Here is a 24,701-nt window from a genome sequence, read left to right as displayed (position 1 = left end):
CCCATTTCAAGCACACAATTCAGTGCATGAATGACACTCGCGGTGGTACACGCCATCGCCGCATGTGCCCTGAGGAGCGCTTCCTGTCCTATGATATGGATACCTTATTGTGATCATTTGCAAAGCTGTCGTTTTTGTTGTTTTCGTCTGACCAGGGAGCCCTGGGCCTCCCCTAGCCAGGGGGTACAGTCGGCAGAGCCTGCACCAGGCTGGCCGCGCCGGCATCTCCTGCCTCTCGGATGGGCATGGAGCCTGGGGTCCCCACAGCCCCCCACCACCCTGCCCCTGGGAGGTGGGTGGAGGGGCTGTCCCCTCCCGGTTCCACGGCTGAGAACACGGGGCCAGGGCTGCTCTGACTCAGCCAGCTCACGCAGGGCTGCAAGTCAAGAGCCACCCCGGCTGCTCGCAGGCAGCTGCCCCTCCTGCCCCAGCAGGTCGCCCAGTCATACTTTCTTTGAGTGAACAGCCAGTGGGCGGCCACGCACTGCAGCGAGGGTCTGGGTGCTTTGCATACGTGAGTTTTCCCAACCACCCTGGGAAAGACAGGCGAGACCACCAGCCCCACTGCACGTGCAGGAAAGGGAACCGGGCCTGGAGGTGGGAGAGCAAGCCTGGGGCTGAGCCCTGGCCTCCCTGATGCCACCCTGGCTCTCCCAACCCTGGCTCCTTGCAAATGGACGGAAATGGTTCATCGAAGAGAAGTTCCTAAAATGCATAAGAAAAAAGCTTCCTGTATTCATTTCCTAGGGTTGCCTTAACAAATCACTAGCAACTGGGGGCTTCGAAGAACAGAAAGGGATGGCCCCCAGTTCTGGAGGCCACAAGTCTGAAACGCGGGCGACGCCTCGGGGGTGTCGTCACGCGGGCTTCTCTGTCTCTCTTCACTTCTTATCAGGACGCTGCCTTTGGATCTGGGGCCACCAGAAGCCAGTGGGCCCTCGTCTTGACTTGATGCTCTCTGCCGAGGCCCTATGTCCAGACGAGGTCACGTCCTGAGGTTCCGGGTGGACACGAGTTTTGGAGGACACTTTTCAACGCTCTCCATTTCCCTTCGTACATTTCTGCCTCTGCAGATGACGCTCCGCTCTGTCCTCGGGGCGTGGAGGCTGACGGGATGCGAACAGGGCCCCCAGGTGCCAGTCGCACCTCTACGCTCACTATCAACTGCGTGACCCTGGACAAGTCGCCTCATCTCGCCTCGTGCCTCAGTTTCCCCACTTCGTGTAAACCTCCCGGCAAAACTGGGGTAAGGTGTGTAAAGGGCCAGGTGCGGGGTCTGCCATGGAAGCCGAGCTCAATGTATGTGACTTATTGTTAGGTTGAACCATATGCAACCATCATTCGAAAATGGTCAAATGCAGTCAATTATCATTGATTTCATATGGTTTAACCTAGTATTATAATCAAAACTGAAATCTGAAAAAAAATCCCAAAGTGTAGGAGTTCAACCAGAAATCTTCAGAGCTCTGGACAAGGAAGAAGATAGAATTAAATAGAGACAATGCAAGAAAATCAAATTGGGCTTAATGAATTATATGCCGCATATAGAAACTGCTGGCTTTCCCCCTCTCTTCTAGATTGCTATTAATGCATTCCCTGTTTTGAAGTGGGAGGTAAGGAAGAAACAAAGGTAGCTTCCCACTTCTATGTAGAAATTCATATCCTAGAGAAGGAAATGGAATTTGAGAAGCCCTGGCTTCCAGCCCAGCCCTAAGCCGTCTGTAAGAACTAAACACACGTTGCTGGGGAAATTGAAAGCAGATGAGATGCCTGTTTTGAGTGTACCTTGGGGACAGGCGGCCTCAAATGGTGATGCAGGGTGGCGAGGCCACAAAGTGCCAAAGTGCATATGAAATTTGCATGGTCTAGCATCCCTTGGTTCTCTAATACTTATTGATCATGTTTTCCCTATACATTAATGCTGCATAGGAAAAGAACAAGCTGGCTAAGAGCCTTGCAACAGCTAAATTAATCAAAAGATTAAATCTATAAGACATAATTTTGCCTCCCTCTTTTTATGCATATTAATGACATGAAGCATAAGCTGCTGGTTGTTAAAATTAGAGTCTGCTCATTGATTTACTGGATTTGAAATCCTCCCTTGCAAGCATTTTCCTAAGAAGTCAATAACAGTAAATGCAGGTACCATGTGAGACCTAGAAAAAAGAAACCTAGGATAAAATAATTAATGCCTGAGGAAAGCACCAAGTAAATATGAAATAAGGGAAGCAGATGTGGCTCGAGTGACCGAGCTCCCGCCTACCACACGGGAGGTCCCTGGTTTGGCTCCCAGTGCCTCCTAGAGACAACAGCGAGCTGGCATGATGGGCAGGCACAGGAAGCTGACATGACAAGAGACACAAGAAGAGAAACATAATGAGAGATACAACAAAGCAGGGAACGGAGGTGGCTCAAGTGATTAGGTGCCTCCCTCCCACATCAGAGGTCCTGGGTTCGGTTCCTGGTGGCTCCTAAAGAAACAAGGAAGATGAACAGACACAGCAAGTGCAAACAAAATGAGGGGGTGGTGAGAAAGAAAGAAATAAAATAAATCTTAAAAAAATAAAAAGAGGGGACAGAGCAGAGGATTCCTGAACCCTTTCAAAACCATGAACTTAAAACCCGATTTCTGCTCTGAAAGAGGTGTCCGGGCCTGACTGTAAACACGGAAGGAAAAGCAGACCTTCTGAAAAACTGCCTTGGGGTGCTTTGGTGGGCACCTCTCCGGGACCCCTGGACCTGTTGAGGGAAGAGCCACTGCATACGACCCTCACCTGGAGATAGAATTAGCCGCCAAAGATCTCAGATGCTAACAGTGGGAAAAGATGCTTCTCTAGAGGCTGCCAGGAGGGACTCATAGAATGAGAAGATCGGGCAGTGTGGCGGAGGCAGGCTGGTCGGGGGGGCTGGCCTCTGGGGCCACTCCAGTGGCAGCCGTGTGGCCCCACAACGCTGCAAGTGGTTGATGTCCAGGGGCTGGAGTCTCAGGGCAGGCGCTCCCAGGAAGCACGAGCTGCCTCCCACCAGACAGCCACTCTCCCCTTCTCCCTAAGAAGAGACCCTGATTATGCTTAAGGGGGGCGGGTAATGAGCCCAGGCGCAAAACTACATTTCCCAGCTCCCTCGGAGCCAGCGGTGACCACGAGAATGGCCTGCGTTTAATGCCATGAACCCCACATCACGCGTTTTAGGGAGGCCGGCTTGTCGGGGTTTGCCCAGGCTTCCTCGGTTTCAGCAATGAAAGTCGTGCATCTGGGAAACGCCGCCACCCCAGACGGAGCCCCCGGGCCTGACTGAGGCCGTGAGGGCGGCGCGGGCCGCAGCCCCCTCCTGCCCCTCCTGGGAGGCCGAGCCGCCTGCCTCCCTGCCCCCTGCTGGGCGCGGCCAGGGGTCGGCGTGCGGGGAGGCTCTACGGGACCTAACGGGGAAGCCCGGTGAAGACGGGCGCCTCGGCTCTTCTGCCACGGCGCCTCTGGGGTCTCCATTCGGAGCAGTTGCTAGTATCTTCTCGAAGGTCCTCCCCTGCCCCCACTTCCTCACAGGCTGGAGGTCTGCCCACGCCTCCCCGCGGTGTTTAATGCCCTGGGCACTATGCCAGGCCTGCCTCCTGGACGCCTACCCAGCCCTCAGGGCCCACCTCCAACGCCCACACCCTGAGCACCTGCAGCCGGAGGCGCTTCCTCCTTCCTCAGGCCCACCTGTGGCCGGGCGCCCACGTCACTTTCCATCCGCGGCGGGGGCGCGTTGGGGGGTGACACGGGCCCCAGTTAGCATTCCCGAGGCGTGAACTGCGTGTTCCGGGGGGTCCAGCGCGTCCGGGGGATGCGGCTCCTCCTCCTGGAGGGCGGCCGGGGACCCCGGGCCGTGCGGACGCCTCCCCTCAGCTCAGGCACAGGGAGACAGCAAGTGACAGACGACCCGAGCACACGTGGCCAAGGCACGGAGCGGTTCCCGATCTCGCGGCACAGGAGCTCAGGGTGCGTCGGTGCGGTGGCCTGGCCGGCACGGCCCAGCTTCGTCCCCCCCCCGCCCCTCTGTCCCCGGCGAGCAGCCTCCACGGATCTCCAGCTTCACGTCCTTACAAGCCAGAGTCAAGAGGAAGGAGAAGGACCACTTCTGCGCCGGGCCTCTCTTTTTGGGAGCGGAGGCACTTTTCTCAGGCTGCCCAAGGCACCTGCAGCCCACCCCGGAGCCCATCCCCGGCAAGGCTTTGGGACTGCCCCGCTCTTCTTAGCCCGGTCGTGGTTCGGTCTAACCGGCTGGGGCTCACCTCTCCTAAAGCTGAGAGAGAGCGGCTGTATCCAGACAAAATCTGGGATCTCTTGGCAGGAAAAAGGGGATAAGGGCTGGGGGTGGGCAACCGTATCCATTTCCTACAGCTGCCACACCACAAACAGGGGGGCTTAAAACCACAGAAGCTGATTCCCTCACGGTTCTAGGGACCACAAGTCCAAAGTCAGAGTCAGGGTGTCGGCGCCCCCCACCCATGTTAGGGAAGACTCCGCCTCCCCGCCTTCTGGGGGTGGCGTGCCATTCCCAGGGTTCCAGCCTCTGCCTCCACCTGCACAGGGCTGCCCCCTCCCCCCGTCTCTCTGTCTCCCCCTCTCTCTCCTCCTCTTCTAGGGACACCAGTCATGGAGGATTTAGGGTATGCCCCCATCTCCACGTGCCTAAGTCCTTCTGGAATGCCCCTATTTCCTGATCAGGTCCTGGGGGCAAGGACTTCCACCCGCCTTTTTGGGGGACACAAGCCCACCCCCACAGCACCTGCACGCATCTGCTATAACAGGGTGAAGTGCAGAACGCTGGGAGGAGAGAGGCCGGAGGGGGGATTTCCAGGGCCGGGCCAGCAGTGAAGACAAGGGGGCACGCATCTTCGACGCGCTGGTCTTTCTAGAACGTTTGCTAAACGCAGTGTTGCTGACTTCCCAGCACCCCCCATGCCGCATCAAGCAGGTGAGCTTCGGAGAGTCAGGTCATTTCCTGATCGCCCTGGCTTGAAATCACGGCACCCCAGATGGCCTCACAACACAGCTCTGCGGTGGAGCACCGTGAGAGAAAGGCCGCGTTGGAAATGACTGTAACCAAGCAACCAGGACACCAAGAATGGAATGAAAGGAGCATAAATGGACCACAAAAGTCGATCATCAAAAAAAAAAAGAAAATGCACGGGTGAGAAAGAATATTACAGTTGTTTCAGTTTCTGTTAAATTTCATTTTTAAAACTGCACCTTTTTTCTGATGAGAAATGCAATTTATGTTCATTGTAGAAAAGCAGGAAGACAAATATATACACATACGTATATGTACATAAAGAAACTAAACCCATGCACTACCTCACAGTGACCACTTTGAAAGTTTTGGGCATTTCCTTTAGTATACCTTTCACACGTTTTTTTTAAGGAGGTACCAGGGATTGAACTTGGGACCTTGTACATGCACAGCAGGCGCTCAACCACTTGAACTCCACCCACTCCACCCAGTGTTACATCTTGCTTTTCTACCTCACTGGGCATGTTAAGCATTTGTTATTTTTTTTTTTTTTAAAGATTTATTTTTATTTATTTAATTCCCCTCCCCTCCCCCGGTTGTCTGTTTTCTGTGTCTATTTGCTGCGTCTCGTTTCTTTGTCCGCTTCTGTTGTCGTCAGCGGCACGGGAAGTGTGGGCGGCGCCATTCCTCGGCAGGCTGCTCCCTCCTTCGCGCTGGGCGGCTCTCCTTATGGGTGCGCTCCTTGCGCGTGGGACTCCCCTATGCGGGGGACACCCCTGCGTGGCAGGGCACTCCTTGTGCGCATCAGCACTGCGCATGGGCCAGTTCCACACGGGTCAAGGAGGCCCGGGGTTTGAACCGCGGACCTCCCATGTGGTAGACGGACGCCCTAACCACTGGGCCAAAGTCCGTTTCCCAAGCATTTGTTATTGAAACTTCTTGGACATCATTTTTAATAATTGCATAGTACGTGCATTTGCCAATTACTCTTTGCAAAGCAGTACAAATTGCAATTTGAAGGGGATGCTAAGAGAAGCCAAGGTGAGAAGGGAGCACAAGACTCCCTCACGCTTCCCATTTTGTTGAAATCTGAAGTCAGGCTGGAGGTTTAGCGTGCTTCTAATTGTCTCCTTAGTCCGGGAAAAATAAAAGCTGTACTGAGGGTGGGGCGGGAGCAGCTCTTCTGGGCACTGATTTTAGCTTCAAGCCACAGAGCAAAACACGAAGCCTTCTGATCTTCAGTGGGTTTTTCTTTTTTTAAAGCACTTCCTAGGAAATAACCGTGAGCAGGCTTCAGCCATACCTGGAATTTCCTACCTTACCTGGCATGAAGAAGCCTTAAGACGCACTGTAGAGCTAGTATGCTAATCACTTCCCCTATTAGAGGATCACTTGTTTATTTTTTAAGATTAAAAAAAAAATTTTTTTAGGAGGTCTAACAGTTTAATATGGTCCATGAATTCCAAAAATAGATATTGGATTATGTTTGTAAACTGGTCTGTACCTGGGCATGATTAAATTATGATCAGGGCTTTGATAGGGCCACATCCGTAGGGTGTTGAGTCCCTGCCCCTTGGTGGGTGCGGACTCACAGATAAAAGACATGGCAAAGGAGTTGGAGTTTTTGACTTTGGAGTTTTTGATGTTGGAGTTTTGATGCTGGAGTCTTGAACTAGAGCCCTGGGAAGTAAGAACACAGAGGAAAGAGAATCAAGCCCTGGGAAGAGAGCGCTGAGCCTGGAAGGAAGCAAGTCCTAGGAAGAGAGGAACCCAGGAAGCCTGAGCCCTCACAGACGTCAGCAGCCATCTTGCTCCAACACGTGGAAATAGGCTTTGGTGAAGGAAGTAACTTATGCTTTATGACCTGGTATCTGTAAGCTCCCACCCTCAAATACCCTTCATAAAAGCCAACAGGCTTCTAGTATTTTGCATCAGGACCCTTTGCTGACTAACACAGGAGGTACTGGGCATTGAACCCAGGACCTTGTACATGGGAAGCAGCGCTCAGCCACTGAGCTCTATCCACTCCCCCTCATTTGTTTTTTAACTAAAAGAAAATCTCACAATAACCAAGCGCCAGAGGTCCTCCGATCACACTGCACATCAAGCTGGACCCCACATGCCTGAGGTTGATAAATTCCAGGTTTTAATTGTGTTACCCTTTAGGGAATGAGCAGGCATGACCGGCCCCAAATCAACGAGTGTACCCGGCTCTCGGGTTTGGCTGCCTTGGGATGGACTGTGACACTCTCACCCCACTGACTCTTCCAGGGCCGCTAAGTAGCAGGAAGGGGCCTGGCACCAGCACGGAGGGAACTCTCGATTATTGCACAGGCCAGGTTCAGTGGGGAGAGACGCTGGGTCAAGGCAGACCCGGACTCAAATCCTGGCTCAGCCCTCAGCGACCTGTCGGAGCGGCCTCAGGCCATTTGCATGCAGTCTTCCCTAGTGCTCACACCTGGCGTGAGGGCGGTACCTTTGTGACAACTGCTCCAACAATACTTCGCTAGAGTCAACAGTTTACATTACGGTTCACTGTATTGTGCACTCTTAGGGTTTTTTTTCTAAGTTTTTATTCTAGTAACATATACACAATCTAAAATTTCCCCTTTTAACCACATTCAAATACATAGTTCAGAGGTGCTAATTACATTCACAGTGTTGTGCTACCATCACCGCAAACAGAAATTCTGTCCCAGTGAGGCATCAACTCCCCATTCCCTACCCCCGCGCCAGGCCCCCTCGTTTCTGACGATGAGTTAACTTACTCTAATTATTTATCAGTGAGCTCATACAATGTCTGTCCTTTCGTGCCTGTCTTATTTCACTCAACTTAGTGTCTTCAAGGTTCATCCGTGTTGCGCGTCTATCAGCACCACTTCCTTTCATGGCTAAATAACAGTTCACTGAAGGGACAGACCGCCTTTTGATTATCCGTTCATTTCATCTGATGATGGACACTTGGGTCATTTCCACCTTTTGGCAATTGTGAATAATGCCGCTACGAAAATGGTATGCAAATATCCGTTTGAATCCCTGCTTTCAATTCTTTGGGGTATATACCCAGAAATGGGACTGGTGGATCATAAAGTAATTCTATATCTAACTTTCTGAGGAACCGCCAAACTGTCTTCCACAGCGGCTGCACTATTTTAAATTCCCACCATGGATGAATGAGTGTCCTTCCTTCTCCACTTCCTCTCCAACACTTAATGTTTTTTGTGTTTTTTTTTAATAGTAGCCATTACTGTGGGTATGAAATGGTATCTCATTGTCTTTTGATTTGCATTTCCCTAATGGTTAATGATGATAAATATCTTTTCATGTATTTTTTTTGGCCATTTGTGTATCTTCTTTGGAGAAATATCTATTTAAGTCTTTTAACTATTTCTAAATTGGGTTGTCTTTTGCTGTTGAGTTGTACAATTTGTTTATATATTCTGGATATTAGATCCTTGTCAGCTATGTGGTTTCCAAATATTTCCTCCCATTCTGTAGGTTGTCTTTACACTTTCATAATGAAGTCCTTTGATGCACAAAGTTTTAAACTTGGATGAAGTCCCATTTATCTATTTTTTCTTTTGTTGCTTATGTTGTTGGTGTTAAGTCTAAAACACCATTCATTGCCTAAAACAAGGTCCTGAAGATGCTTCCCTATGTTTTCTTCCAGTAGTTCTACAGTTTTGGCTCTTATTTTTAAGCCTGTGATCCATTTTGAGTTCACTTTTGTGTACGTGTATTTTGTTTTTGATTTCATTCTTCGTGCGTGGATTCCAGTTTCCCCACGCCATTTGCTGAAGAGACTATTCTTCCCCTTGAGTGGATTTGCTTCTCTTGTTAAAAATCAATTGTTCGCTGATTTTTTTTTTTTTTTTTTTTTTGCGTGTTGCTCTGGTACCCTGCCACTTTGTTGAATCCATTTATTAATCTAGTAGTTTTATTGTAGATTTTTTGGGATTTTCTATATACAGGATCATGCCATCTGCAAATAGGGAAAGTATTACTTTTTCCTTTCCAATTTGGATGCCTTTTCTTACTTTCTCCTGCCTAAGTGTTCTGGCTAGAACTGCCAGTACAATGCTGAATAACAGTGGGAACAGTGGGCATGCTTGTCTTATTCCTGATTTTAGAGGGAAAGCTTTCAGTCTTTCACCATTGATTGTGATGCTTGTTTTCTAAAATTGGTTCTCATCAGGAAGGAGTGCTGGATTTTGTCCAAGACCATTTCTGTGTCATTTGAGATGATTATGTGATTCTTCTTCCTTCTCTCTGATAATATTGTAAATTACATTAATTGATTTTCTTGTGTTGAACCACCAAGCATACCCAGGATAAACCCACTTGATCATGGTGTATAATTCTTTTAATGTGCTGTTGGATTTGGTTTGCTTGTTGAGGACTTTTGCATTTATTTTCATAAGGGGTATTAGTCTATAACTTTCTTTTCCTGTGGTATTTTTATCTGGCTCTAGTATAAGGGTAATGTTGGCCTCATGATGAGTTCCCTCCTCTTCAATTTTTTGGAAGAGTTTGAACAGGACTGGTGTTAACTCTTCTTGAAATGTTTGGTTAAATTCACCAGTGAAGCCATTTGGTGCTGGGCTTTTCTTTGTTGAGAGTTTGTCTGTTAAGATCTATTTCTTTTTTTTTTTTAAGATTTATTTTTATTTATTTATCCCCCTCCCTTGCCATTTGCTTGCTGGCTGCTCTCTGTGTCCATTAGCTGCGTGTTCTTCTGTGTCTGCTTGTCTCCCTTTGTTGTGTCATCTTGCTGCACCAGCTGTCCATGGGCACAGGCCAGCTTGCCTGGTGAACCCAGGGCCTCCCATATGGTAGATGGGAGCCCAATTGATTGAGCCACATCTGTTTCCCAGATCTATTTCTTTTTGAGTCAGTGTAGGTAATGTGTGTATTTCTATGAATTTGTCCATTTCATTTAGGTTTTCAAATTTGTTGGCATAGAATTGTTCATAGTGTCCTCTAATTTTTAAAATTTCTGTGGGATTGGTAGTATTGTCCCCTACACCTTCGTTTCTGATTTTATTTGCATCCTTTCTTTTTGTCAATCTAGCCAGTGTTTTGTCAATTTTATTGATCATTTCAAAGAACCAACTCTTGGTTTTTGCTGATTCTCCCTTCTGATTTTTTATTCTCTGTTTTATTTATCTCTACTCGAATCTCTGTTATTTTCTTCCTACTTGCTGTGGGTTCAGTTTGCTTTTCTTTTTCTAGAACCTTCAGTTGTAAGCTTAGGTCTCTGATTTGAGATCTTTCTTCTTTTATAATGTAAGTGTTTAGAGCTATAAATTTCCCTCTCAGCACTGCCTTTGATGTTACCCATAAGTTTTGGTACATTATGTTTTCATTTACATTGGCTCAAGACATTTCCTAATTTTCCTTGTGATTTCTTCTTTGACTGATCAGTTGTTTAAGAGTCTGTTGTTGGGAAGCGGACTTGGCCAATGGTTAGGGCATCCGTCCAGCACATGGGAGGTCCACAGTTCAAACCCTGGGCCTCTTTGGCCTGTGCAGAGCTGGCCTATGCGCAGCGCTGATGCGCGCAAGAAGAGCTGTGCCACGCAGGGGTGTCCCTGTGTAGGGGAACCCCACGCACAAGGAGTGCGCCCAGTAAGGAGAGTTGCCCAGCATGAAACAAAGTGCAGCCTGCCCAAGAATGGCGCTGACGCAGCAAGATGACACAACAAAAAGAAATACAGATTCCTGTGCCCTGAAACAACAGAAGCAGACAAAGAACACGCAGCAAATGGACACAGAGAACAGATAACTGGGGGGGTGGGGGGGAAGGGGAGAGAAATAAATAAAAATAAATCTTAAAAAAAAAAGTCTGTTGTTTATGATGGGGGAGGTTGTTTGTGTGGGAGGAGTTGGTGGGGGGAGGGGTATACAGGAACCTCTTATTTTTTTAATGTAACTTTTTTTTGTGATGTATATATCTTCAAAAACTACAATTTACAAAAATGATGAGGTGGGGGAGTGGGGAGTGGGTTATATGGGAACCTCTTATTTTTTCATGTTTTTAAATATAAAGTTCCTTGTGATCTATTAACTTTAATTTTAAAAAAGTCTGTTGTTTAATTTCTACTTATTTGTGTATGTTCCAGTTCTCAGATTTATTTTTTATTTATTTCTCTCCCCTTCCCCACCCCCTTCCCCCCAGTTGTCTGCTCTCTGTGTCCATTCGCTGTGTGTTCTTCTGTGTTCACTTGTATTCTTCTCAGTGGCACCGGGAATCTGTGTCTCTTTTTGTTGCATCATCTTGCTACGTCAGCTCTCCATGTGTAGGCACCACCCTGGGCAGGTTGCACTTTTTTCGTGCTGGGCAGCTTTCCTTATGGGGAGCACTCCTTTGCATGGGGCTCCCCTATGTGGGGGATACTCCTGCGTGGCACAGCACTCCTTGTGGCATGGGCGAGCTCATCACACAGGTCAGGAGGCCCTGGGTTTGAACCCTGGACCTCCTATGTGATAGGCGGATGCTCTATCTGTTGAGCCAAATCCACTTCCCTTCCCTCTGTTATTGATCTCGCTTCATTCCATTATGGCTGGAAAAGATACATTGTATGCTTTTAATATTAATTGTCTTGTTTTGTGACAACATATGGTCTAGCCCAGAGAATGATCCATATATACTAGAGTAGAATGTGTATTCTGCTGCTATTGGGTAAAGTGTTATATATATTTTTCTGCCATTATTTCTTCTGCTCCTTTTGCTCTTTCTTCTCCCTTTGGGACTCCCATAATGAGTATATTGGTACACTTGATGGTGTCCTACAGGTCTCTTACGTTCTGTTCACGTTTTTAAAAATTGTTTTTTCTTTCTGCTCCTCAGCCTGAATAATTTCAATTATCTTGTCTTCAAGTTCACTGATTCTTTTTTCACCAGCTCCAATTTGCTGTTGAAACACTCTAGGGAATTTTTCATTTCAGTTATTGTGATCTTTAACTCCAGTATTTCTGTTTGGATCCTTTAAAAAATTCCTATTTCTTTATTAAGGTTCTCATATTGCTCATTCGTTATTTTCCTGATACCCTTTAGATATTTTTCTGTGTCTACCTCTATTTCCTTGAGCATACTGAAGATCATATTGATCTCTCTTTTTTTTTTTTTTTTTAGCCTTTGTCTTGTATGTCTACAGTCTGGTCTTTGATAGTTTCTGGACTTTTAACTTGTTCCTTTGGATGGGCCCTCATTTCTTGTTTGTCTTATAATCTTTTGTAGCACACCATACATTTTAATATTTTTTTAGGTATTAACTCTGGGATTTAGTCTCTCAACTGTCTGTTCCATAAGTTATATAGCTAGTAATGTGACAGAGAGTTTCTAGACTGCCAGGAGCTAACAAAAACAAAGCAATACCAAAAACGTCTTTCAGTCTTTCTAAATTGCATTGGCTGGTATTCTGCTTTGGATTTTAGCCCTCACAAAAAGAAGATCAGCCCGGGGCAAATGTGAAGTGCTAGGTCCTCTCCATCTTTTTTAAGCCTGCATCTTGTCCCGGGCTTATGCCTGCCTCTAGCCTTAGGAATTCCCCTGTTTGTAGGAATTCAAATACCCTCGCTATCCTCTATGAAATAGACTTTCTCTACTACATGACTCAAAGCAGGTAGTCCCTTGCCCTGTCCACTTTGACTTACTTGTTTCTTACACTCACTAGTGCCTGCAGGGTAAGTCCTGGGGAGGCGAGCAGAGATGAGTTCCATGCTGCCACCCGAGACTGGCACCAACTAACAGCACTGCAGTTGCACGGAGGGGTCCTCTGCTTCCTCTGGAACAGGGCCGGGGAGCCAGTAGGAGCACAGGCCGGCTCCCCACCACGGGGAGGGCTGGTAAGCGTGCCACGAGTGCTGCGCCTGCTCTTTCAAGCTGCATTTCCTCGAGTTGGCCCTCACCCAGTTACTGCAAACCTTCAAACTGCTGTCCAGGTGCCCTGGCGCACCTCATGCTGCCATCTCGAAGTCAGTCTCCCTTCAACCCGCCCCTCCCCTGTCCCTTTTGGTCCAGGTGCAGGGGTTCAGCTCGTTCAAGTGACAAAGACCTTTGTCATTTGTTCAAGGGAGCTCGAGCCACCAGGTAAGAGGACTTTCCACAGATCCTTTCTGGATAACTGCTGTTCCAATCCTGACATCCACTGAAATAGCCGACTGGCTCCATGCTCAGTTCAACCCTCTCATGGAGCCCTCTTCTCCAGGGACTCACTTCCTGAAAGCTCAGGGCGGTTCCTGATGGAGCTGCTTCTGGACCGAGTCTCAGAGCACGTTATTGAGATAGGCAGAGAATTTTTCCAAAATCGTCAACTTCTGGCTTCTTCCTAAGAGTTCGGTTCTCAGCTTATTCCTTTCCTCGCACGATTTACTGTAAGATGCAAGGAGAAGCCAGGCTGCATCTTCCACACAGGCTTGCAGAGCTCCCCAGGTAAATATCCAAGTTCATCATTTAAAAGCTCTGTTTTCCATCCATCATCAGAACACAATTTTGCCAAGTTCTCTGCCACTTTCTATCAAGGACTGCCTTTTTTTCAGTTTCCAGTAATACCTTCATCATTTCCTTCTGAAGCCTCATCAGAAGTACCTTTAGCATCCATATTTCTACCAACAGTCTCTTCAGAGCAATCTTATTTTTTCTAGCAAACACGTCACCATTCTTTTAGCCTCTACTCATTACCCAATTCCAAAGCCAGTTCCACATTTTTAGCTATTTGAAATGGTGGCATCCCATTTTCCAGTGCCAAAAACTGTCTTAGTTTCCCAGTTGTGATCTCAAATACCACAAAGTGGGTTGGTTTAAATAATGCAAACTTATTAGCTCATGGTTTTGAGGCGAGAAGTCCAAAATTGAGCCACTGACAAGGCGATGCGTTCTCCCCAAAGGCTGCGGTGTTGTGGGGCCGGCTCCCGCAGGCCTTGGGCCCTTGCTGCTGTCACAGGGCTGCGCACGTGGCGGCATCTTCTCTTCTCTCCCGGCTCCCAGCTCCTCCCGTGGCTTCTCCCTCTGTGTCTGAAGAGCGTTCTCTTTATAAAGGACTCCGGCCGTCGGGTTAAAGCCCAACCCGATTCAGGGGGCCACACCTTGGCTAAATAGACAGCATCTTCAAAAGGTCCTGCTTACAAGGGGCGGCAGCCACAGGAGTGGTTAGAATTAACAACATTTTTAGAGGTTATACATCATTCAAACCACCATGCCATCTCACGTAAGATAAAAACCAACGTGATCATAATAGCCTCCAAGATTCTACCTTGCCTTCTGCTGTTCTCCCCCTCAGCCACTCTGCTCCAGTCGTGCTCCCCTCCTTGCCTTCTTCAGGTCTCGGTTTCCCCAGGTCTCGGGGCCTTTGCACTGCCCTCATTGGTTCTTCTCTATACCACTCACCACCATCTAGTTATTTATTTGATTTACCTGTGGCCTGTTCCTCCCCAGTAGGATGTAAGTTCTGCAAAAGCAGGGACTTTTCTCTGTTTTGTATACCCAAAGCGTGGAGCACTTCTTAACGTACAGTGGGGGCTCGATAGACGTTTTTTAATGCATTTATATACTAATGAAGTCCCGAAATTCAGTGAATAAAGTTGTATCAAACTTTGTACTCAAAAACTTAGAGCATGCTGTTTAAATGTAAATATTGCCGAATTTCGAAACAGAAGCTTTGGGTGGTGGTTCTGCTCTCCCTCCCTATTGTTAGTGGGAAGAGGGTCAAGCCTTTGACCTGCCTTCGTTTCCTAACCTGCAAAACGCGGTTAATAGTGACAGCCTCACTAACCTACATACACAAGCATGCTGAAAACTGCAAAGAGTTTTTCGAATAAAAGGCATCATTCATTCATTCATCTATTCAACAAATGCTACTGAGGGCCTATTATAGGCCAGGAAAAAAAGTATAAGTAGCTGGGGATATACTGAGTTAAAACAGATATGGTCTCTGCTCAGCTCTAGAAGTACACATTATATAATAGTCAGCTATTGCTGTAGTAGTGCCACATAACAAATAATCCCCAAACCTTGATTTAAAACAATAAGCATTTATTTATCAATCAAGATCTGTTGGTAGGCTGCAGCTCTGCTGGAATCAGCTGGACCTGGCAGATGAGGATCAGCTCTGTTCCCTGGTCTCCTCATTCTCCTTGGGCCAGTAGCTACCCAGGACACGGTCGTCTTATAGTGAACTGCAAGAGGACTGGTGGAAACCTGCTGTGCTTCTTAAGGCCTCAGCTTGGAAGTGGCACAATATGCTTCTACTAATTGTCCATTGGTCAAAGCAAAGCACACGGCCAGGCCCTAAGTCAATGAGGTGGAGACGTACATGCCACCTGGTCTACTGAGCAACACTGCAAAGTTACATGACAAAAGATGGGGAGGGATAATATTTTTTAACTTTTTACTTTGAAATAATTCCAAACTTGCAGGACAGGTGCATAAATAACATAGAACCTATACAGAGAATGCTAATGTACCTCCTACCCAGATATCCAGATTTACCAATTTTTATATTTTGCCATATTTGTTATATCATTCTATCATCCATCTATTTTCTAATAAAAAAAACATTTCCACATATGTGAATACAGGGATGTATAATTTTAATACAGGGTAGTAAAGGGGTAGATCAACAATCCCATCTACCACATGGTATTTAAATAATTCCTAAAGGTATACTATGTGTCCTCTGTAATTGCACTGTGGTTAAAATGAAAGGATGATTTTAAAAGGTATTTTTAAACATTTGAATATTAAACTGCAATTCACCAAATTTATAGGAAAAACACTATTAAAATATTTTCCGTGCTCGCTTCAGTAGCACATGTACTATAATTGGAACACTACAGAGAACATTAGCATGGCCCCTGTGCAAGGATGACACACAAACTTGTGAAGCATTCCATATTTTTAAGATGATATATTAACCTATAAAAAATATACATATATATATATATATTTTTTCCTGTCAAAAGGAAGAACACAAGGACACCCATTAAGCACCATTTCTATTTGACATTGTCCTGGAGGTCTTAGCCAGTACAATAAGGCGTAAGAAAGACGTAGCAGTCATAAATGTTAGAATGGTGCATTAGCTGCTGTTTTTCACAGACACTATGAAAATACATATAAAACATCCAAGATTCTATTGACAAATCATTAAAATCAATGGATCAAGTTAATAAAACTTGCTGGATAGGTACAATACAAAATACATTCTAAACAGAAAGAAAAATAAAAATTTAATTTAAAAATGCTACCATATACAATAGCATCACAGGTGTCCACAAATAAGGAATAAAAGAAGATTAAAGAAAAAACAAGCAAACACTGTCCCACATGGTCACCAGGCACTGACAATGTCTCGGCGGCACAGACTTGCACCTGCCCCGGTCCTACCTGTTCCCGCTGCCGTGTCTGCCCTACGAGCCTTCCCGAGGCACGCCGAGACCTGCACTTCAAAGCACGCCCCCCGCCCTGCGAGGCCAAGGACAGTGCCTTTCCAGTGACTCACGTATCTCAGCCCTTCTAACTTTCCACGCTGACGTTACACACTTGCTCTGAGGGAACTTCCGCCCTGAAACGTGAACGTATGGCACTCAAACGCTCATTTCATCAGCTTTCCCCCGCCTTTTTTTTTTAAAATTTATTTGAAAGAACGTACATTCACTTGGAGGCATAAAAACGTAGGACAGGGAGCGGGTGTGGCTCAAGCAGTTGAGCGCCTGCTTCTCACATGGGAGGTCCTGGGTTCGGTTCCCGGTGCCTCCTAAAAACAGAGAAGACCACCTTGAGGGAGCCAGTTGGTTCAGTGGTTGAGCACTGGCTTTCCCCATATGAGGTCCCAGGTTCAATTCCCAACCCCGGTACCTCAAAAAAAACACGAAAAATCCAGGACAGCTGGGCCTCATGCCTCAGAGGAGCTGCGGTGAGTGATAAAAGCAGCCATTTCTCACTGCCACCGGATGACAGATGCAGGGTCTGCTCCCCAGGCCAGCACGGCCCAGCTGGGACGTGATGGCTTAGTGTTTTGGCCTGTCTTATTTATTTCTTAAAAATTTATTTCGTCTGCTGTGTCCCTTCGCTGTGTGTTCTTCTGTGTCCGCTCACATTCTTGTCATGTAGCACCGGGACACTGTGATGCTTTTTTGTTGCGTCATCTTGCTGCCTCAGCTCTCCGTGTGTGCGGCGCCACTCCTGGGTGGATTCCGCTTTTTTGGCGTGGGACGGCTCTCCATACGGGGCACGCTCCTTGAGCGTGGGGCTCCCCTACACGGGGGGCACCCGTGTGGCAGGGCACTCCTTGCGCACATCAGCACTGCGTGTGGGCCAGCTCACCACACGAGCCAGGAGACACTGGGTTTGAACCCTGGACCTCCTATATGGTAGGTGGACACTCTATCAGTTGAGCCACAACTGCTTCCCTGGCCCGTCTTCTGTTTAAAAACAGAAGCCAAACGTCCTACTGGTGGATGGATGATGCCAAGATAGAGTGCAAAACGCCAGAGAAGAGACAGAGGCGGAGGCCCCAGGGTCTCCGTACTCCCAGGAGGTGTCTGCTTACAAAAGGCACTGAATCGGGCCTTTTAGGTTTCTAAAATAAGACGAGGTGGGGGCACACGAGCCAGCCCCCCCAGCACAGGCCCGGGCCAGGGCCCTCTCCCTGCGCCCCTCGTTTGCTCGTGCGTCTGGGAGGCAGAAACCCACCTTGACGGTGTGATTGTGGTGAGAGGGGCTGGGGAACCTTCCTGCTCTGGCCGCTGAGAGCTCCTCCCGCTTGGAAGAAGGTTTTGTTTGACTCCTTTCTGGGCCTCTGAGGCGCCAAGCGGCGTGATTAATAGGGCAGCACCTCGAGATTTCAATAGCGCCCAGCGTGCGCTCCGTTCCCAGCCTGGCCTTTGTTCAGCAGAAAGCGGTGAGGGAGCCCTGAGTGGGGCTGGCGGAGGGACGGCCGCCTGGAGGCCTGTCCCCTGCGGGCCGGGTGGGGGTCAGCAGGAGCTGCTCCCTCTGCGAGGGCCCCCGGGGCCCCCAGGCCCTGGCCCTGGGCTGCAGGCTGGGCCCGAGGCTGGCTCTCTGCAGTGATATCCTGTGCAGACAAGGGCCAAGGGGCAGAGGCAGCGTCCAGGGGAGGGGGATGGAGGGTCCAGGGGAGGGGGGAGGGCCCAGGGGAGGGGAGAAGGGGTGAGTGTATAAGGGAGGTGGGGCAGAGGGTCTAGAGGAGGGGGGGCAGAGGGTCTAGGGGAGGGAGGGAGGGAGGGGTAAGGGTCCAGGGGAGGGGGGGTGAGGGTCCAGGGGAGGGGACAGAGGGTCCAGGGGAGGGGAGAGGGGGGAGTGAGGGTCCAAGGGCAAGGGAGGGGGGGTAGAGGGTCCAGGGGAGGGGTGGGCAATGGTCTGGGGAGGGGGGCAAGGGTCCAGAGGAGGGGTGGGTGAGGTCTGGGGAGGGGGTGGGGGTAACAGTCCTCCAGCCCCGCTCGGGTGGGCTCCAGGCCTCTGCGGCGGGGACAGGGAGAAGGCGGGCCTGCGGCCGCTCTGGGAAGGCCGGGCACGCCTCCCAGGGCCACAACAGAGGCGAGGGCCAGCGCAGGGGGCAGAGGAAGTCAAGCCCAGGGCCTGAAACAGGAAGGAAAGCGCCGGCCAGCCTGGAAGCCGCCTCTGGTCTGGTCTTCCTCTGGCTGCGTTTCTCCCTGGGGCTAGAAGGGGTTCGGGGTTCTGGCCACGTTCAAGCAAGAATGGAATGGGGCAGGCCAATTCCTTTCCCAGGCCGCAGTAACCAAGTACCAGAAATTCATCCTCTCAGTCGGCTCTCGGCTCCCAGCAGTGGCTGCAGCCCTCCAGCCGGCTCCGCCTCCCGGCTCCCCCGTTTCCCTGGGTCTCAAACCGCCCCCTCCATCCTCTTACAAGGACGCCCGCCCTTGGGACTGGGCCCCACCCCAACTCCAGGGTGGTCTCACCTTGAGGTTCTTAACACCTGCCAAGACCCCGTTTCCCAGCGAGGTCCCAGTCTCACGTGGGGGGAGGACTTGAACAGATCCTTTTGGGGGGACCCAGCTGAACTGCCCACAGGAAGTCTCCCTTCCACAGCCCAGGCCCCTGGGCCCATCCCTGCTAAGGACCAGGGCAAGCGCCGCCGGGGACAGAAGCCGCCGGAGCACACTCAAAAGTGGGGTGCTCAGCAGCACCTGCCCAGCCTTTCCTCGGCTCCCGCTGCTTCCGCTGGCACAACGCAGAGGGCGAGTGATCACACGGCTAGCAGCTGTTTCACGCCTGCGTGTGTCCACTGACAAGTCAGGGGAGCAGTCAGGCGAGGTGGCCAGGTGGGGGGTAGGGCCACCTGGGCGTGAGGCCCGGCCGTGTCCCTGATTCGACAGGTGGCCCTGTGCAGGAGACTTGCTCCCTGAGCTTCGGTGTCCTCCTCCGGTCAAGCGAGCGGGGTCGACGGCGCCGGCCTCCGAGGGCTGCCGTAAGTGACTCAGTAGTACCTGGAGAGCCGCTGCGGCACGTACGGAGCTAACGCTCAGCGCCCGGCCGTGAGGACGTGCCCGCCGCTGTGCCACTCCCGCCTTGCCCCCGCCGGGGGGCGCCACACACATGGACTCCAATGCCCCTCGCGTCCCCCACCCCGAACTGTACAGCCCTGGCTAAAGGGGTTACACGGCGAACCAGCCAGGATGCAGCTTAGCCCGTCGCTGATGGAAAACGCAACTCGGTACGGTCTGACCAGCGCCAAAACGGGTCGGCCCGCGGGGCTGGGACTGGGTGTGGGCAGGGCTTCGGGGGGCCGACCCCGCGGCTCCAGTGCCTCCTCGTGTGTGCTGGGAGCAAAGGGGCTGCGTAGCTCCGGGCCTCCCACCCCATCCAGGGAAGCGAGGGCATCTCTTCCCATGGCTCGGAACCCACTTTTGGAATCTCTTATCAAACTGCCCTTCAAGCTAGACATCTGGCCCTTCTCACGTGGCTTGGGGAATGGCACGCGGTATCGGGCTTGGCCCCGGCACCGCTCGCTGGAAGATGGGATCACCATGCGTGAGCTACACCAGAGTGGGATACCATCTCAGGCCTGGTGTCTAGTTCCCGGCCTCACACCTGCATCCCGCCCAGAGGCCACAGGCAGGAGTGAGCTCATCTGGGGCAAACAAATGAACCAGAAACCCACCAGACGGTCTTCTCCCAGAATAAGACGGTTCAAAAGCATTCTTGCCAACATTTTGGTGCAGATTCTTCCTGTCCATATTATTTTGTCATGTTATCATTCCCCCTCCCCCAAATTTAAAAACTGAGAAATGTAACATACAGAGAGGTGAACAAAGCGTCCAGCTAGTGAATGATTACGTATCCACTCTAGCGCCGTGTAACAAATGACCACGCACCCAGCAGCTTGAAGACAACACCCACCTGTCACCTCACGGGCTCTGTGGGCCAGGAGTCCCGGTGCGGCTGGGCTGGGAGCTCCGCTCGGGGTCTCACAAGGCCACTCTCCAGTGCTGGGTGGGCTGGGCTCATGCCCCGAGGCTCAGCTGGGGAAGAACCTTCCCCACCCAAGCTCACTCAGGTTTCGGAAGGGTTCTCCTGCAGCTGCATGACCAAGGGTGCCGGCTGCTTGCGGGCTGTGGGCTGCAGCCGCCCTCAGGCCCCAGAGGTGCCCGCGGCTCCTGGCCACGTGGCCCGCTCCCTAGCTCACACCGTGGCGGTTTGCTTCTGCCAGGCCGGCAGGAGGGGCTGTCTCCAGGCGCTGTGACAGGCTCATATGATGTTGCAGAATGGTGGAAGGGACCTCCCAGCACCTTAGCTATGCCACATAACCCAATTAAGGAAGTGACGTTCCATCAACTTCATGACACTCTGTTGGTTAGAAGTGAGTCAGAGGCCTTCACGGGACTAAGCGGGAGCATCTGAGGGCGTGTCTGCCTGAGTGGATCCCAGGTTAAGAAATAATTTAGGACACTGCCTACCAGCCCCGATGCCTGTTTTACACACAGCCCCTCCTCCAGGTAGAGGACTCACGAGGGAGAACTGGCTCACCAGCACCAAATGTTAAATTTTCAGGAACTTTATACGCTGGCTATAAACATGGCCAGTATTAAAAATTAAAGTATGGGAAACGGACTTTGGCCCAGTGGCTAGGGCGTCCGTCTACCATATGGGAGGTCCGCGGTTCAAACCCCGGGCCTCCTTGACCCGTGTGGAGCTGGCCATGCGCAGTGCTGATGCGCGCAAGGAGTGCTGTGCCACGCAAGGGTGTCCCCCGCGTGGGGGAGCCCCACGCGCAAGGAGTGCGCCCGTGAGGAGAGCCGCCCAGCGTGAAAAGAAAGAGCAGCCTGCCCAGGAATGGCGCCGCCCACACTTCCCGTGCCGCTGACGACAACAGAAGCGGACAAAGAAACAAGACGCAGCAAATAGACACCAAGAACAGACAACCAGGGGAGGGGGCGAAATTAAATAAATAAATCTTTAAAAAAAAAAATTAAAGTATATAAACGTAGACCAAAATACATTATATTGTAAACAAGGCCTCAAAACTCATAACTTCTCAATTTTCTTACTATGACCTATGTGCCCTTGAGATTGTTGATGTGTGCGGCAGGTGGACGCTGGATATATTATATTATACTGTAACTGCAAGTCTCCTCCCATCTCTGCATTCAGATACACCACGTTGGCTCAGATATTCCATGTCGGAAGCCATTTTTCTTTAATAGTCCATTAAAGGAATATTTACACTGTGGAAATCTGCAAATGCTATAATTCGGCTAAGAATGGTTTCGACATTTTTGAGGGTTGTAGAAAATGACAACTAAAGAGACTATGCTTCGGAGATCTTACGTGTCCAGCAAAGCCTAAAATATTTACTAGCTGACCCTTCACAGAAGACGTTTGCCAACCCCTCATCTAGACTGAAAAAAGTAGTGAGGAAAATTAACAGTGCAGGTTATATTTAAATGTCAGGTCTGTAGCTGTCATATCGTGAATAGCACAAAATGATGAAATACTCATCCAGGATGGAATACCATGGCCTAATACAGTAAAGAAGTCACTTACGCTGTTGATGAACAAATAAAGTTCTGACCTACCTTTTTTGTTTCATTTTCATCTTGTTAATGTATGTAGAATTATTAACCAATATTCATATCATATATTACACTTAATGATAATAAATTTATTGGGAAAATAGTGGACTGGGTACAGCTCCATTTGACAAATCACAGTGGAACTGCAACCAGAGGTTGGCTACGGATACAAAAGTTCAGCAAATATAAAGCATTATCTGAGAACCAATTGGCTGCACGGAATTTACGAGAAAGAGTATCCCATGTTTTATCATTATTCGTAAAAAGTGTTACACATTCCCTATATCAGTGAAATGTATAATAAATGTACAAATATAAGCACCACCCTTCCCCACGGCAGGTACCATCACCCTCACCTTTAGGGTCATTACTTCCTTGCTTTGCTTTATAGTTTAACGACATTCAGATTTTCATCTTACCTAGACACCACACAGTGTCCAGCATGGAATAGAGTCTGGCACATAGCAGGTATTTACGAGATGTTGCTGGAGTGGATAAATTCCTGAGAAATATTAAGTTGTCAGAGCCACCAGGAGTGGAAAGGCGATTCTGGGCCTTTAAGCTGAAATGGCAGAAAAAGGAAGCAGCTTACTTGTTTCTGTAAGCCTCTTCAAATCTTAGAATAAAGAGGGTGTAAAGTCAAAAATATAAAACTATCAACAGCCACAATAACTACCACTTACTGAGTGTGCTTTTATGTGCCCAGCAGCATTTTTCACGTAGCTCATAATCAGCTCAGACACTTCTTAAATATTTTAACAAGTCATTGATCTGTTCATTCATATATTAAACATGCCCTGGGAATTTTATATAGCCACCAAACTAGCAACAGGGCCTCTGCCTTCAAAGAACTTAAAATCAAGTTGGAGAGGGAAGTAGTGTGGTTTAGGAGCGGAGATACAGTTCCTCAACCGTCCAAGCCACCAGATAAATGTATATTCAACGCACATCAAAACAGCTGCTGGCAGGGCAAACCCAGCTTCAGGACCCAAATAAGTTTTTGGAGGCTCCTTCCCCTTCTCCGCATGCCGACTCAGTTCAAATCGAGTCATTTGCATCTATGACCACGGGGACCCTCCCACCCCCAAAACGTGGCTAACTAGGAGCAGTCACGAGGATGCAACGGACCTAGGCGGGGACCCTCAGGAAACCGGAAGGCAGCAGGAGCGGCCGCTCGTGCGCACGCGTGAAGGGCGGCGCCCGCCAGGGGGCGCTGCGGGGCCGCTGGCCCGTGGGGGAGGGGAGCGGCGCGCCGACAACGGACCACGTGCGCACCACGTGGCGCCCCGCCGGCCCGGCCGTGGAGTGGCCGCGGCACCCGCCCTTCCGCGCAGCCCCCGGCCCGCGAACCTGGTGGGGTCGGCCTCCCCACCAGCCACCCCACCACCGCCGACCTCTGACCTCCGACCCCACTACCTGTAGTGCGCTTTGGCTGGCGGACGCGCGCTGTGTTTATAAACAGAGGTCCTGGCGGGGCCAAAACCCCGGGTCGGTGGATTCATGCCCAGAGGAGCGGAGTCTTCCGCGCGTGCGCGTTGCAGCCGTGCCGCTGAGTTCCTATGCGCTTGCGCATAGGCGGCCTGGCCTGGCCTTGGCCGGTGGCTCCGGAACCACCCGAGACCCCCGCGCCCCAGCCTTTCTTCCCGGCCCTGCCCCAAGCTGCACCAGCCCTGTGTCTTGGACAAGCCCCGTCGTTGCCCGGGGACCCTCTTAACACGGGGGCTGTGAAGGTGGTTGTGAAGGTTGAATTAAGTCCTGGGCTCGCCTGCAGCGCGTCGCACGCCCCTCGCTGTCTCTTCGGCCCTGTATTGCCCCCCGTGGGCAGTCTCCACATAGCAGCGAAAGAGACGCTATGAAACAAACCAGACCTTGTTCTCTTCCCATCACACTTGGAGAAATGTACACTGTCCTTCTAAATCTCACTCCAGGCTGCGTCATCTTGAACCACTCCAGCCCCAGTGGCCTCCTGGCTTTTCCTTGCTGTTCTCGCGGGCAGGGTGCTTTCCTCCCTGGTGCTCTCAGGCATAAACATTTATGGCTGCTGCTGTGTGCGAGGCATCCTACTAGGAGCAGGGGGTGGGGTGGGGTGGGGTGCGGTGGTGCTCAGGTGATCAGACCAGGTAAGGGCCCTCCTCTCTCGGACTTTATTGTCTGGCAGAGGACATAGTCGATAAACACCAACAGAAAAATTTCAGGAAGTGCTGGAGAGAGAAGACAGTGCGTGACAACGTCAGGGGATTGGGGTTTTTATCAAGGTCAGGTGATCCTGAAGAATTCTCCCAGGGGTGAGATTTGAGCTGAGACCTGCCTGATAAGGAGACAGCCCGGGGAAGATTGGGAGGGGGGCAAGGGGAATTTCCTAGAGAGTGAGGGCAGCTGGTGCAAAAAACCCCGCAGCAGGATCCACTTTGGTGTGTTTTGAGGAACAGAAAGAGCCAGCCATAACCCACTGAATGGACTGGGAGAGAGTGTAAACTACAACATAAACTGTAATCCATGTGTTGCAGCAGTGCTCCAAAATCTACTCATCAAATGCAGTGAACCACACTAATGAAAGAGGTTGTGAATGTGGGAGGAGTGGGGGGTGTGGGGAGTGGGGTATATGGGAACCTCTTATATTTTTTAATGTAACATTTTGTGTGATCTATGTGCTTTGA

The 24,701-nt window shown here is 50.1% G+C and overlaps 1 long non-coding RNA gene and 1 other non-coding gene across 2 annotated transcripts in view; one reads left to right on the top strand and one right to left on the bottom strand.

The window, feature by feature from the left end:
• Positions 1–23,571, bottom strand: part of LOC111763091 (uncharacterized) — a 28,419-nt gene extending 4,848 nt beyond the window's left edge. Inside the window, exons 1-2 of the long non-coding RNA XR_009182905.2 lie at positions 23,461–23,571; positions 22,464–22,606 (exon numbers count right to left, since the gene is read on the bottom strand). This is a non-coding gene — a long non-coding RNA (uncharacterized lncRNA). The remainder of the gene's footprint in view (positions 1–22,463; positions 22,607–23,460) is intronic.
• Positions 15,785–15,891, top strand: LOC111763093 (U6 spliceosomal RNA). The gene has a single exon (XR_002796034.1). It is a non-coding gene; the product is annotated as a U6 spliceosomal RNA (small nuclear RNA).
• Positions 23,572–24,701: the final 1,130 nt, after the last annotated feature.

Source organism: Dasypus novemcinctus, chromosome 23 (genome assembly GCF_030445035.2).
Source record: "Dasypus novemcinctus isolate mDasNov1 chromosome 23, mDasNov1.1.hap2, whole genome shotgun sequence".
Classification (NCBI taxonomy): domain Eukaryota; kingdom Metazoa; phylum Chordata; class Mammalia; order Cingulata; family Dasypodidae; genus Dasypus; species Dasypus novemcinctus.
The sequence above is the reverse complement of the archived record's forward strand: the minus strand, read 5'-3'. Positions and strand labels throughout refer to the sequence as shown.